Source organism: Lonchura striata, chromosome 4 (genome assembly GCF_046129695.1).
Source record: "Lonchura striata isolate bLonStr1 chromosome 4, bLonStr1.mat, whole genome shotgun sequence".
NCBI lineage: Eukaryota > Metazoa > Chordata > Aves > Passeriformes > Estrildidae > Lonchura > Lonchura striata.
Genome location: NC_134606.1, coordinates 35,334,429 through 35,347,807, shown reverse-complemented (window position 1 = coordinate 35,347,807; position 13,379 = coordinate 35,334,429). Strand labels below are relative to the sequence as shown.

Sequence of the window (13,379 nt, the reverse complement as noted above, 5' to 3'; positions counted from 1 at the left end):
TTGTGGGTGTGATCTGAATTTTTCTAGTAATGTAGCTGAAGTATGCCGTGTATCCATAAAGATCCTCTTGTAGTCACCTTTTCAAGGTGTTTTATAGCTCCAAAATTAGGTTTGCAGTTAGGTAAGCCTGAGCTGAATTTGTTTATCAGGAGCACCAGGAGAGAGGATGTGAGGGAAAGAGATGAGAACACAGCAGCTAAAAAATCACATTCAGGCTTTGTTCCAAAGATTGGCAATTCCAAACTTAAATCTGAAACATACATAATAAGAGGTGAACTACGATGGATTCATGTTGTAGGACAACAGCTATATTTCTGAGCATTAATCCCATCTATTCTAGAAACAGTTCACTGAAGCACTGAATAATTTGTTTATACAAAAAGAAACTGGGGACATGGACAAATAATATAGATTAAAGAATTAAAATCTTGTTACCTTGGTCTGGAATTTAGAATCACAGTGTAAAACTTCTTTAGGTGACAACTCCACTGTAAAGTCCAATTCTCCCTGTTCTCTTCTGGAAGAGAAAATCTATTATCTTCTTGCATTTAATAGACTAGAGAAATGCAGGAATGAAGAAGTGATCACTGCATTTTGTTCTCTGCTAATATTAAAAACAGCATAGAATAATTTCAAAATTACTGTTAAGTTCTGTTTAAAAAGATATTATTTCTCCTCTCTTTCTAGTTTCCCATTAGAAGGTAGTTACAAGAAAAGATTTAAAGGTTGGAAATTTTTTTTTTTTTTTATTTTCCAGCCTAAACTCAAGATGTTTATTTTTTGTTTATTTGTTCTTTCACTAGTTTTAAGTAATTGACTGAACAATTATTTGCTCTTGCTAGAGCTGTTCACTGTCATTCACATTTTCTGTTCAAGGCAAGAACCAAACCCTTCAGCCTTGGTTTTCTTGTCTGACTATGAGGCCTTCATGGCCTCTTTTCCATTTACCTGGTCATCTCTGAAATATTTCCATGCATTTTTTTGCAAGAATCAACTCCTTGAACTGCACAAAGCTCCTTCACACTGTGTCTCAGCTAAGATTTTACAAAAGGAAGTCCTGTTATCATACTGAAGCACTTATTCTCAGTTAGCATAACAATGGAATTACAGTCCTGCAGGACCTCTGTCTACTCAATATGTTCAGAAAAGAAAATTATTTTTCTTGAATTCTTTTTTTTGAACTTTTTTTCCCTCATTCTGTTGGTAAAACATTTTTTCATGTGGGAGAGATGAGAAACATTCAGCATAAAAATGAGAGAAGGAGGTTTCACATTAATTTATAGCTAAAAAATTGCTGTATTTTAAATGATATTTTCCTTGATCTTCCTTTAGTGAAGTTTCAAATCCAATATATATAGTAAATAAGGTATTGCTTATTTATTAGTCCATAAAAGCAAGGCAATTTTATTAGAAATGTAAAACAAAACTCAACAAAAACAACACAGACTGAAATGTTAGTCTTAATATTTTTGTAATAATATGTTTCATTCCGCTATTCTTTACAAGCTATTTTTTTAATTTCATCTTTCAGGCAAATAAAAAAAAAACTTAAAATGTTAGGATTTTTTTCTAACTTTAGTGAGAGACAGTTTTCTACCTCTTGTATAAACCCTTCCAGTAGGTTTTAAACATCATTCTCCAAGCTGTATCTTAATGGAAGAATGTCAAACCTTTCAAAAGTACAGGACACAAGTTACTGATACCAGAAATGTTAACAAAAGGAAGATTTTGTAAACATGAAAACAAATAGAACAATGCAAGGACCATTATCTCAGTATGCGTTCACGTAGTACAGATTGGCCACGTCTCTCCTCCAGCCTGGATATGATATCTTTACAGATATAGCATAATTGGGTTTTTTTTTTTAGTTATTTAAACTTCAGAGTGAAAGACATAAAAAGAAAGCAATATTGCAATCCACCAGAATATTTTTACCTAGGAAATTGAGGATGATTGTTATAGATTTTATATTAAACCGTGGAAAAATAACTAGCAAACTTCCTGAGGACTGGTCAGAGACTTCATAAGATTTTTGGTTTTTTTCTTTTTTGCAGACAAATCCTGGCAGACTCTCATCCATTTTGCTTAGTGTACAACATCCCACAAACACAAGCCTTGGTATTGTCTCAAAATAAATCATTTGACAAACTGACTTAGCAGTTAAACAAAATTAACAACCAGACATCCAGTGCCTAAGTTCACCTTTCACCTTATAGAATGCAATCTTAAGGGCAAAACAAATAAACTGGCTTCCTATGGACACTGTAGTTATATTTTCAGGTGTGGAAAGCAAGTACTTTGGTGCACTGCTATGTGCTTGACAATGCAACAGTGTTGGGCATAGGGCTGGTGGCAGAGGACAAAAAAACCCTTGGGGCTTAGGCTCGTAATGCTTCTCTGATGCATCACAATAGCAAAGATGTTTAATTATTTTTTATCATTATATAACAGTGAGCACCTAGGTTTTGTTTTATTCTGCAATAAACTTCTAAAAGCATATTTTAAATGTCTAAATCAGCAGAAAATCTGAGAGAAAGTCTGACTGCATGCATCATTATGACCAGTAATCTGGAGGTATTCCTATTCAGCTCTTTTCTGTTTTACATATTTGAACAGTAACCTCTTGCTTCTTTTTTTTTTTTTTTTTCCTCAGTTACAAATTTTTCATTCATCCTATATGACATTTGCAGCCTTTTGATATTCTGATAGGGAGAGGGAGAAATCCCTGCTTTCATCTCTTTGCCAAGGATGTGTGCCATCCTCACTGTGGCTAATGCAAGATTCTGACAGCTGCCTTTTGCTCTTTTTTTTTTTAGTAGCACAGCTATGAAGAGGTTTTTACATGGGTATGTAAGCAAGAGATTTTGGGAGTGGCATCTATGTAAAGCAGAGATCTAAATAGATCTCCAGCTGACATTCTGGCAACACATCTAATCCCACCCTTGTTTTTTTACTCATGTGAGTATTTGCTCAAGTAAAAGGACAACACAAATTGTGTATTATTGCTATTTTTATATGTCTGTTAAATTAGTCTGAAAGTTGGGTCACTTGGGTTTGGCATTCTTTTTCAATCTCACAAAAAACTCCCCCATACTTGCTTAAACACTGCATCAGATACTGAATATTTCCCCCTTGTTTATAAAGCACAATATTACAAAACATACAAAATCCTATGGGTAACAATTCCAGCCACTCTGTGACAACAGCAGGTGGCAGCAAGGGTTATGGATATAGACTTTAGGGAAAAAAAAAAACAAAAAACATCTAAGGCTGCAAAGCATAAACACTGGATGGGACAAGTTATTTTCCACAGGACTGATTCCTCCAACCCAAACTGCTATTTGGGAAAGTGTTGCCAAAATATTTTTGATTGAACATGAAATAAAATAGTTTGGTTTGGTTTAATTTTACTCATCCCAAAGCCACCTGGCCTGTTTAATTCCAAATTATTTAAAAAATTCTAAGACATTAAAATGTTTTTTTAAGTACAGACATTGGGAAAGATGAAATATGAGCTTTCCTAATCCCCTTAACGAAGCCCCTGAATGTTCTGAGAGCTGTGTGAACATCCACATTATGGAACAGCCAGCTCTGACAGCCAAATCTGCACTGCACTGTGCCAGTCCTGCAAAGAGATACTGGTAACTTCAAGTTCCATTCAAGTGAGGAAAAATTTGATGACTGAATAAAATACTTCCATTTTGGAAATTCTGAAACAGAATACAATAAAAATATGAAAGGACATGTTCAAACAATGCATAAGCGATTTTTTTTAAGTCTTTCTCTTTTTGTTTTTTGTTTAATTTTTAGAATTTAAATTATTCTATTTACACACACTGAAACAGCAATATTTCTGAATTTTGCTGATTTCTGCTTATCAATTCACTCTGTCTATTTTAGTATCCTCCAGGTAATCTGAATAGAATAAACCAGAAACACTTGCAAGACACTTGGCAATGTTTCATAACTTTCATTCGCTGTGTATGCAATATTTGTGTCACTTGGCATTCATTTTTCTGGTTGTTGCTAGACAAACATAGGATGAAAAATGTATTTCTGAGAGATGGAAAACTGCATAGAAATGAAGGTGGAATGGGCAGAAGGAAGCTATGGGATAACTGTAGCCAACATAAAGGGTGGTATGCACATGCTCATCTATCAGGAGCCAGAACACAGCCACCACCTTTTAATGAAATTCTCACCTTTCATGAAATTGTCTGTGGACAGGTAACAGAGCAGATATTTCCTGTCACTCAAAACAAAAGGACAAAACAGGCTGATAAGGAGAATTGGGATGAATATATTAAAAATGAGCAGGTATTCGAAGAAAAGTATTCCTATTGCCTTGTCCTTCATGTCATATCAGAGAGACTCCTGTGACTGCTGAGATGGACCTGGGACCTCGTAATGGACCTGCATTAGTTCTGGCTGAAAACTAGAGAAGCTTCTGCTTCCTGGGAGACCATTAGTTTCCTCCTGGTTGGACAACAGTGTAGGAAAATTAATTTTCCTTAAAGGATATGTCATAATAGAAATATGAAAATGTGACATGTTCTGAACATAAAAGCAAACATTTGCACTATACTTAATTTCATTGGGTTTTTTAGGTTTATCATTTTAAATTACTATTGTTATCCTGCTAATAAAAAAACCACAAAAATAGTTTGAAGCAAATAGTGCCAGCCAAATCACATGAGCTAGAAATTCCTTAGTGGTGTTCATTCAGTCATAATATAGTAAGATATTTTTCATTTCCAAAATTGTGGAGGAGAAAAGCAAACTACAGAAGACAGAGAAAACACCAATATAAAATATATAAGGAAATTAACATTTTAATGGAAAGAAATTATCTTTGGGAATATTAATTTTATTTCATGCTATATATGCTATATACATTTTTAATACTCTACACAACTTTCCAAAAACATGGCAGAGAATTCCCATCACATATTTAAAATCCTTTTGCTACTTGCTATAGTTCTGATGTCACAAATAAATTCAGAAGGAAATATCTTTATTTCATTCTCTTCACTGGTCCCATGGGATTGTCTTGCTCAGTCTCAATGACTGAACCACTGCAGAGTTGTGCACTCACAGAGGAAGATCTTACATCTTTCTTTTCACTCTATATTTCAGCCTTATTATAGATGTTCTCAGATGTGTGATTGTCAAGAGATATTCTATATATATGTCTCTTAACATCTGCATTTTAAATTTCTTATTCTTTCTATTATTATTTCAAAGTCCTGCTGAGTTTACATATTGTGCAGAACTAATTCCTCTCTGGATTCATGTCCATGATCTTCAAATACTGCTAAATAAACTTATTTCTCTCAGACCAATATGTATTTGTGAGTTTTGGTTTTGTTTTTTTTTTAATTCTTTCTTGCTCATTCAGATCTGTGCTGTAATCTCATATGAGACTGGAAATTATCTCCATGTCTCAGTGATTTTCCCATCCTGTCCAGTGCCTGAGGTGTGACCCATCCCAGCTCTGTTTCCACTCTCAGGGCTCCCTGCTACGTGGCATCATGTTCTGATTCGCTCCCTTTTCTGTTGTTACCCTGTCACCAATTTGTCATTTCTTTTATCACATCCTCTTTGCCCCACTAGCAATATCCATTTGTCCATTTCCCCACCAATTGCTTTTCATGTCCATCCATTCCATTGCCTGCACCAGTTCATTGGAACAGTCTGCTCTCCTCTCTCAGCTCTGGCTCAGGCACACACAGACTGCCAGAATGGTTAACAGCCTTAGTGTGGCACACATGGCTGTGTGGCACTTAAGGAGAGACACTGTCACCACAAGCACAAGTACTGACATGTGGAAAATGCAGTGCAGCAAATAAAATAAGTGCACCAAAATCAAATAAGTATATTATAAGACTATTCCTTCTCCTGTGTTTAGTGTCAGAAGCCAAGTTCCAGGAGTCTTTCCAGACTGCAGATACTGCAGGAACAATGATGAGATGTATGCAGGAGGATATTTCACACGTTTCTCAGATGAAAGAGGGGAACAGTGAAGTCAGTCTTTGACAGGTAACATGCTTTTAAACACTGCCTATGTTTCTGCTTGAGTCAGAAATTTTACTATAGATATTCTGTCTTTGAATTTGCCTAGTCACTTATTCTGGTGCCTTTTTCTGGATTTAGAGATTAACTGACTGTGCAGTTAATCCTAATGAATTACTTTTAAGAGAAAAAGAAGTGATAAATACATATTTATGTACAAGCAGGTTTTTGTTTCGAGGGAGGAAAGTTTTTCTGAGGAAGATTTCCAATGATTCTTAATAATTGGCTCAATCAAACAAGAAACAACATGTATTTATGCCAGCTATTGTCATCCAGATGAGGTCTATATGCAAGTAAACTTAAGCATCTCCTAAAATTAAACAGGGGTCAAGGCACATTTCCCATACTTAACTCTATCAAGAACAAATTCAGCAAGAACACTATTTAGCTTGGAATTTTCTTCCAGGGAAGGGACTATATGTTGTTAAACTGAATTAAGAAAGAACCTGTAAAGTTACATGTTTGGTAAGGCATTTAGTTCAATTATTTTTTTAAGGTTTTGCTCCTCTTACTAAAATCTCATTTTGATAAGAACTTCATTCTACTTTTGGGAAAAAACAAACAAACAAACAAACAAACAAAAACCCAGCACAATACAAAACCACACCACAGCTGAATTGAATTAGTGTTTTTCAAAAAATATTTTTCATTTTGTCACCTTTAGGAAGGCACCAGAAAGTGAAGTGGCAAGGTTCTCTGCTGCCCTAATGCTACCCATTTTTTAAATTAAATCAGATACATATTTTAATTATATATTAAGAGGAAATGCTGTATCCAGAGAAGAGCTGCACATGTGATGTATGTTCCTGTTTCTCCAGCTGGGATCAGGAAGACCCACAGGTGGATTTGACTGTGTTGTCTTCTTGCCAAGGAGTAAGACTGGAGGGTTGAGCCAGAGAGAGCAGCACAAGGCTGGTTCTGATGTCTGCCCCATGCTGAGAAGCTCCAGCCAAAACAATGGCAATCAAGACATGTAAGACTCACCTAAGTGCAGTATCTTGGTGGTATTTTGCATTCTTAGGGTGTTTGATACCCTTGACAGGGCCAGCAGGTGAGAGATGTCACGTTTGACACTCCTTCTGGCGTGGCAGGTGAACACCAGGAGCAATATCCTAATGCCCCTAAAATGATCATGAACATCATTTAGTCTATCCCCCTCTATGTTCTAAGCCCCAGTGACAACACAGCTTGGTTTTGGACAGCTGCCTGGCTAGCTAGACATGAGGCAGCACAAGATGCAGCTTCCATGTCTGCAGAGCTAATGGCACTGACCACAGCCATCACCAGGCTGAGTGGCCCCAGGATCCCATGGCTTTTGAGCCAAGCACAGCTCTGCTCCACAGGAATTTAGAACTCTGCTTGTCACTTTAGAGCCAAATAAGGCTTAGATATAACTGGGCACTGTCACTACTTAGTTTTTCCACTCCGTAGTTTAATTAAAAATTAAAGATTAATTAATCATTAATTAAAAGGAATAGCTATATTAAAAATATTTATTCTAGAAAGTGACAAGTATTTTTAAAATGTTAGTATCCCTGTTTCCCCACCAGGTAAGGTAAGTCGGCATCATAAATAGCATATTTATAAATTTTACCTGTAATATGCAAAAAAAATCACTGTACTACAAAAGCAAGTGTCATTTGAAGTTGGGGTTGGTGGTGTGGTGATTCACACTATATCTTGCAACGATAATTATGTACAAATGCCATTTCTAAAGTAGGTGGAAAACCCTGCTAAAGATTAAAAAAATCCCTTTAGAATAATGAGCAATGCCAAAAAGTCGGGTTCTCCACTGAAATCCTTTCATTACTCACTCCCTGTTAATTCGCTCTCACTTGTGACTGATATTTAAGGGCTGAATCTATTTATATAGATATATACGTGTATAAATAAATAAATGAAAATAGACAGTGTTTGAATGTTTTTAAGCTGTGCTACAGAATAAGTTCTGAATATACAGAAGTAGAAAAGAAAAACATTGGTCTTATGAAAGCTGTTATTTAAAAACAGATCGTCTCAAATGGACTTCCTAGCCACATTCTTCTGTTTTCCATAGCTTTACCACCAGATGTCAGTACTCCACACCTATCAGTGTCAGACCGACCATGTCGTCATCCATCCCCTTTAACCATTTTCCTCACCGTCAGTAAATGGCACAAAATAACGCGTGAATAATCTCGTTGTGTTGTGTTTTAGGGGGTGGGGGTAGTGGAGGCGTTTGTATGTAAAGATAAAGATGTAAAGATTCATCATGTTTAATGAAGAATAAGCAAGAAAATCAGCATGCTTTCAGCTTATCCGCAACTGTGTCAATGAATAGAGCATTCAGTTCTGTCATACAGGCACCAAAAAAACAAAGTTTCTTCCTTCAGGATTTTCACTGATGTTTACTTAATTGTATTAGAGAGGTGTGATCATGCCCTCAGAGGGCCTGGTCATCAAAAAATAAACTTGAATACCAGAATTTCATAGGAAGACTGCTTGCAGTAATTTGTAGCACACCTTGACATGGAATTCAGGACAGAAAAACACGTATAATATCCAATTTCAGAGTAACCACAGAATTTGTATTTGATTCACTTTTTTTTTAAATCTAATTATTTTGGTATAGGAAGGATTTGCTTTGAGTTTAAGGTGTTTTGGAACTTATAACTATTCAAAAAGAAAGGATAAGTAAATTACTTTACTTATATTTCTCAGTCTGAACAAATTCCTAGAAAGAAATAGAGCTGAAATTATTTGGTTTTCAAAAATTCATATGGAAAAAAACTATTAAAAATAATAAAAAAATGTTTTTAAATGTCCAATAGTTCAATACAAAACAAATTGGGTTCTCTGTATACTACACAGAAGAAATTAAGTTAGCCCACCTGTAAGTATATGAAGTCAGGACTGCAAATGCCAAAACAAAAACATAGAACAAGTAAAAATAACCTCCAAAATATTTATCAAGTTGAAATAGTGCTAGATTATGTTGCCCCTACCTAATATCAACCCAAAACCTCACAAATAGTAGCCAAAACAATGCTAGCTCAAACACAGATTTGTTTTCATTCCGCTTTCTATAATTTTTTCATCTATTTTTTTCTAATTTGGATTAAAGAAAACAAACCATAGAACTCCAGAAAGAGGTACAGTCTTCTCAGTCAGCCTCCTGGGAAAACCTGTGACACAGAGTTCAACTCTAATCTTCTGGACCATAGTCAAATTGTCTGCATGTCTGTTCATAAATACTTGTTCGACAGACCTGGCCCTTATACTAGTCCAGGAACTGAGTGGATTTTGTTCTCAAGAATTTAATCCAGTTAAAGAGATTAATGCAGATAACAAACTCTTACTGCTCCCATGGTACCCAGGATAGCCTTTGGTAAGAGGAGATGACTTTCACAGTCCAATGGCTCCTTTAATGAACGTGGTCTTCTATAAAAATGAAATAAAATTAAGTAGAAATTTATATATGAATCCATGTATTTTTGCGTTTTGTCAAAATGCAAAAATTTAACATCATACACAAATTACCAAAACGTTTCTGGTACTGTTAGTTGGTCTTGTACTTTAAAAAGGACATCCTTTTAACTTCTTCTTTTAGTCAACTTTTTTCCTTAGGATTATCACTTCCTACAGTTCACTTAATTATACCCCATAAATTATGGTATGAACTCACATTATTACTTTTAAATTTTTTGGGTGGGCTTAGGGGATTTGGTTTTCTTTTTCATCATCAGCTCTTTGTCACAGATGAACACCCCTCCCAATTTAGAAAAATATTATTTTGTCTCATGTTGCTGTTTATGCTTTTATTTGATCTAAAAGAAGAACAAAAATAAATCTTGAATATCAGTTGAAAAGCATTGCGTAGCACAAATTTGCCAAGCATTTATGACAACATGACACGTATAAATATTCCCCCACTTCCCAGTTTTCCCTTTACATTAGGAATACTGAAGGATGATAGGAATTTCTTTAAGGAGCACAGGCTTGATTCCCTAGTGAACATCTTCTCCATAGTTCCTCACATTGGATAATGAGGCTGAGAAGGTGCCAGGAGGAGCACAGTGAATAACCTTGGGGCTTGGCTGGGCTCAGCATCCCGCCTGAGCCGAGCCAGGTGAGATTAATCCTAATGCCAGTCTCAGCCACTTGCAGCTGGAGCAAAGCAGGCTGGCAGAGATGAAGGATGAAGGATGAAGGATGAAGCAGTGAATTGCCCAGGGGCTATGACTGTGAAGGGAACACGGGATAAAGGGTTAGGGGAAAGCAGGCATGAAGGCACAGCACCTGTGGATACACTCTGGATGCTGTGCAGTGAGAGAAAGAACAGTTTTAACTTGCTGAAGGGAGGCAGGGAAAAATATCTGCTCATGCATGTGTTTCCATATGTTAAATGCTGAGAATTAGGCTTAATATTTCTGTTAGAATGTTTGGATGATCTGTAGGGCAAAAAAATAACACTCTGAAGGCCAAAAGCCTGCTACTACCAGAAAGCAAAACAAGCTGAATAGGCTAATGAACAAAAGTCAAAGCTATTATATCCATAGATGATCTTATCATTTGGAAAGTATCTGATAACTGTGGTAGAGTAAAATTAATGTCATTTCTTGTGTGAAAAATTTCACATAATCATTGAATTTACTATTTTTCATTAAGGCTGTCATTATTATTACTGTAGCACAGAGGTTCATTTAAAAAAATCAATTTGTGGGACTATATATTGTATGTATGTGTGTATAATTAAAATATATGAAAAATGCAAGTACTTAACATTAATTATTACATTGCAAAAACACTTGACATGTCTCACATGCAAAAAATCAGATTTTCCAGACTGATCACCTGAAATCCTTACTCTTCTTCCTTGTGTTAATGAAAACAACCTTGCTGCAGTGGGGCCAGGACTGTGACTACATCAGAGGTCCTCTTCTGCATCATCCCCCAAACTCCTTTAGGTGGTACAAACTCTACCCTATAGCTCCATGCAGTTGCATATGTTACACATCAGCTCTGTCACCACGTTACTCATGCTGGGAAGAGATCCTGAAAACACATGGCCAGATGACCAGTGACTAGGTCCTGCTGTGACAATTAAAGGTTTACAAGTCTCTCTGGGCCATCTGCTCCTTTCAGGAGAAGCGTGGCTTTAGAATGTCCTAAATCACCACATTCCAAGTAGCATTTGGCCTTTGTAGTTTGTTAGAAACTCTCACTCCTCCTAAAGCCCTAGTCCTGCAAGGCATACCTGGATGTAATGCTTTAACTGAGGTACAGGTCTAAAGCCCAGCTGTTACCTTGCAGCTGGGGCTTACAAGGAAAGGGAAATCTTATATTTCTCTTTTTATGCCTTCCTTTTTCACTGTTCTCATCCCTGTTTCCAAGCATGTGGTACATTGCTGCTCAGTGGCATTGGTACATCCCCTCCTCAGTAGCAGCAAGTTTTATGTTGCTTCAGTTCCAATTCAAATCATGGCACAAGGAACAACATGTCATGAACAAGCAAATAATGAAAGGAAGGCAGAAATATGAATTAAGCACCTTTATGAGGTATCTGTGTAAACATGTTTCATACTTCAGCAAAAGGCATCAATATGAGGCATTCAACACTTCTTGAGAAAGTTTCCACCTGCCCAGTCAGTTCAAACCAGGCAGCTGATGACCCTGACACTTTTCTTCTGTGTTTAACCCTGAGATTTAGTTTATTATTCCAAAAGGAATACAAAGTGGTGAGGATGTGATTGTACATGCAACTAAACTACTCGAATTGTAACATTCCAGGAATTTATTGGCCTGCTTTAACGGGAACATTTTTTTGTTGAGGATAAATTTCTTTCCCTGTGAGATTTTTTCCCAAAATTAATATTTACCCTTACAAAGGAATATATGTGAGCAAAGATATTTAATAAAATACAGCACTTACAGTCTCAGAGACCAAAATATTCATTTTAACCACAGGAATTTGATTAATGCTAAGTATCATTTTCCTGGGCAGCTGAGAAGAAAAAATGTTCATACTCTTTGAAAATAATCTGCTTTCTGGCCTACACAGTATTTCTGTCTTGAGTAACTCAACAAGTAGAACCATAGGATATTCATGCAAGTCTCTTAGGGTTTTTGTTTTGTTTTGTTTTTTAATAACTCCTAAAATAGATGCACCTGCCCCCAAACCGTCCCTTTGAAACATGGGAAGCTCAGCAGTGCCAAATCAAGGATGAACTAAATGATCATCCCTGGGGCTCACATTTATCGGACCAATCTCCACTTTACACAGAGAAGGAAAGAGTCCACAGCAGCTTGTGGGCAGAAACTTTTTTTCAGCATAAATTTCTCCCTGCAGAATAGCTGCAAATCTGGCTGATGCTCAGACTACTGCAAGCCAAAGATGATCCACGTCTCTACTAGTCATCATCCCTGCTGGTGTGCCAGCAGAAACACCTACCTGGAACCATCATTGCTAAAACTGTTAAACACAGAAGTGACTCTGTGATGTGTTGGGATCCTCTGCAGACACCTGAAAGAACAAGAAATTCTAGTTGAAAAACACAACATTCAGAAACTGCTGCACTTCCTCCCTTATAGAAAATACAAGTTAGAAGATTTCATGTGGGACAGAAAGAGCTGTTAAAGACTCTGTGTGCTTTGGACTTGTTCTTTCCAATTGATATCTACAGAAGACGAAGGCAGTGATGAAATGTGAGACATAAGTTGGCTTGCTGCTTAACAATATATGTGGGGTTTCTGTGCAACCCAATGAAAATCATATGTTGGGATTTTTTAAGAGAGAGCTTGTATAAACACCCCCTTTCCTACTGAGATGAAATTAACTATAGTCTGATCCTTTAAGGTTTATAAACTAAGCTGTGCTATTCAGAAAATCAGCTACATAAATACTTCTGGTAACCCAGAAGTGAAAATTTTAAAAATGCAATTAATCTTGATGATGGCAAAGACTTTATAAACTGTTGCCTTTGTCTGTTATAGGAAGTACAGTACAAATATATTCTGTCCTAACATATACTATATCAATTGCAGGTGAGTTGCAATCATGGTAATGTTCAATAAATACTTAAAATCAATGCATACATATTACAATTTAAATAATTGCATTAATGCAGGACTAAAAGGACTATATACACCTGCTACCACATATATAATTTTAATTTTATTTATATATATATATTTCCAGTTATAACTGAAATGCTCTTTTTATAATTGAAATGCTGTGGGATAAAATATAATTAACTATTTAAAAATATTAAATAGGCATATAATTTCAGGGTCTCCTGTTTTTAACTACATCACCTAAGTATATGGTG

At 36.1% G+C, this 13,379-nt stretch overlaps 1 long non-coding RNA gene across 1 annotated transcript in view; it reads right to left on the bottom strand.

Moving 5' to 3' along the window:
* The window catches only part of LOC116183615 (uncharacterized), an 85,940-nt gene extending 73,422 nt beyond the window's left edge, over positions 1-12,518 (bottom strand). Inside the window, exon 1 of the long non-coding RNA XR_004148277.2 lies at positions 12,503-12,518. This is a non-coding gene — a long non-coding RNA (uncharacterized LOC116183615). The remainder of the gene's footprint in view (positions 1-12,502) is intronic.
* Between the last annotated feature and the right edge of the window lie 861 nt (positions 12,519-13,379).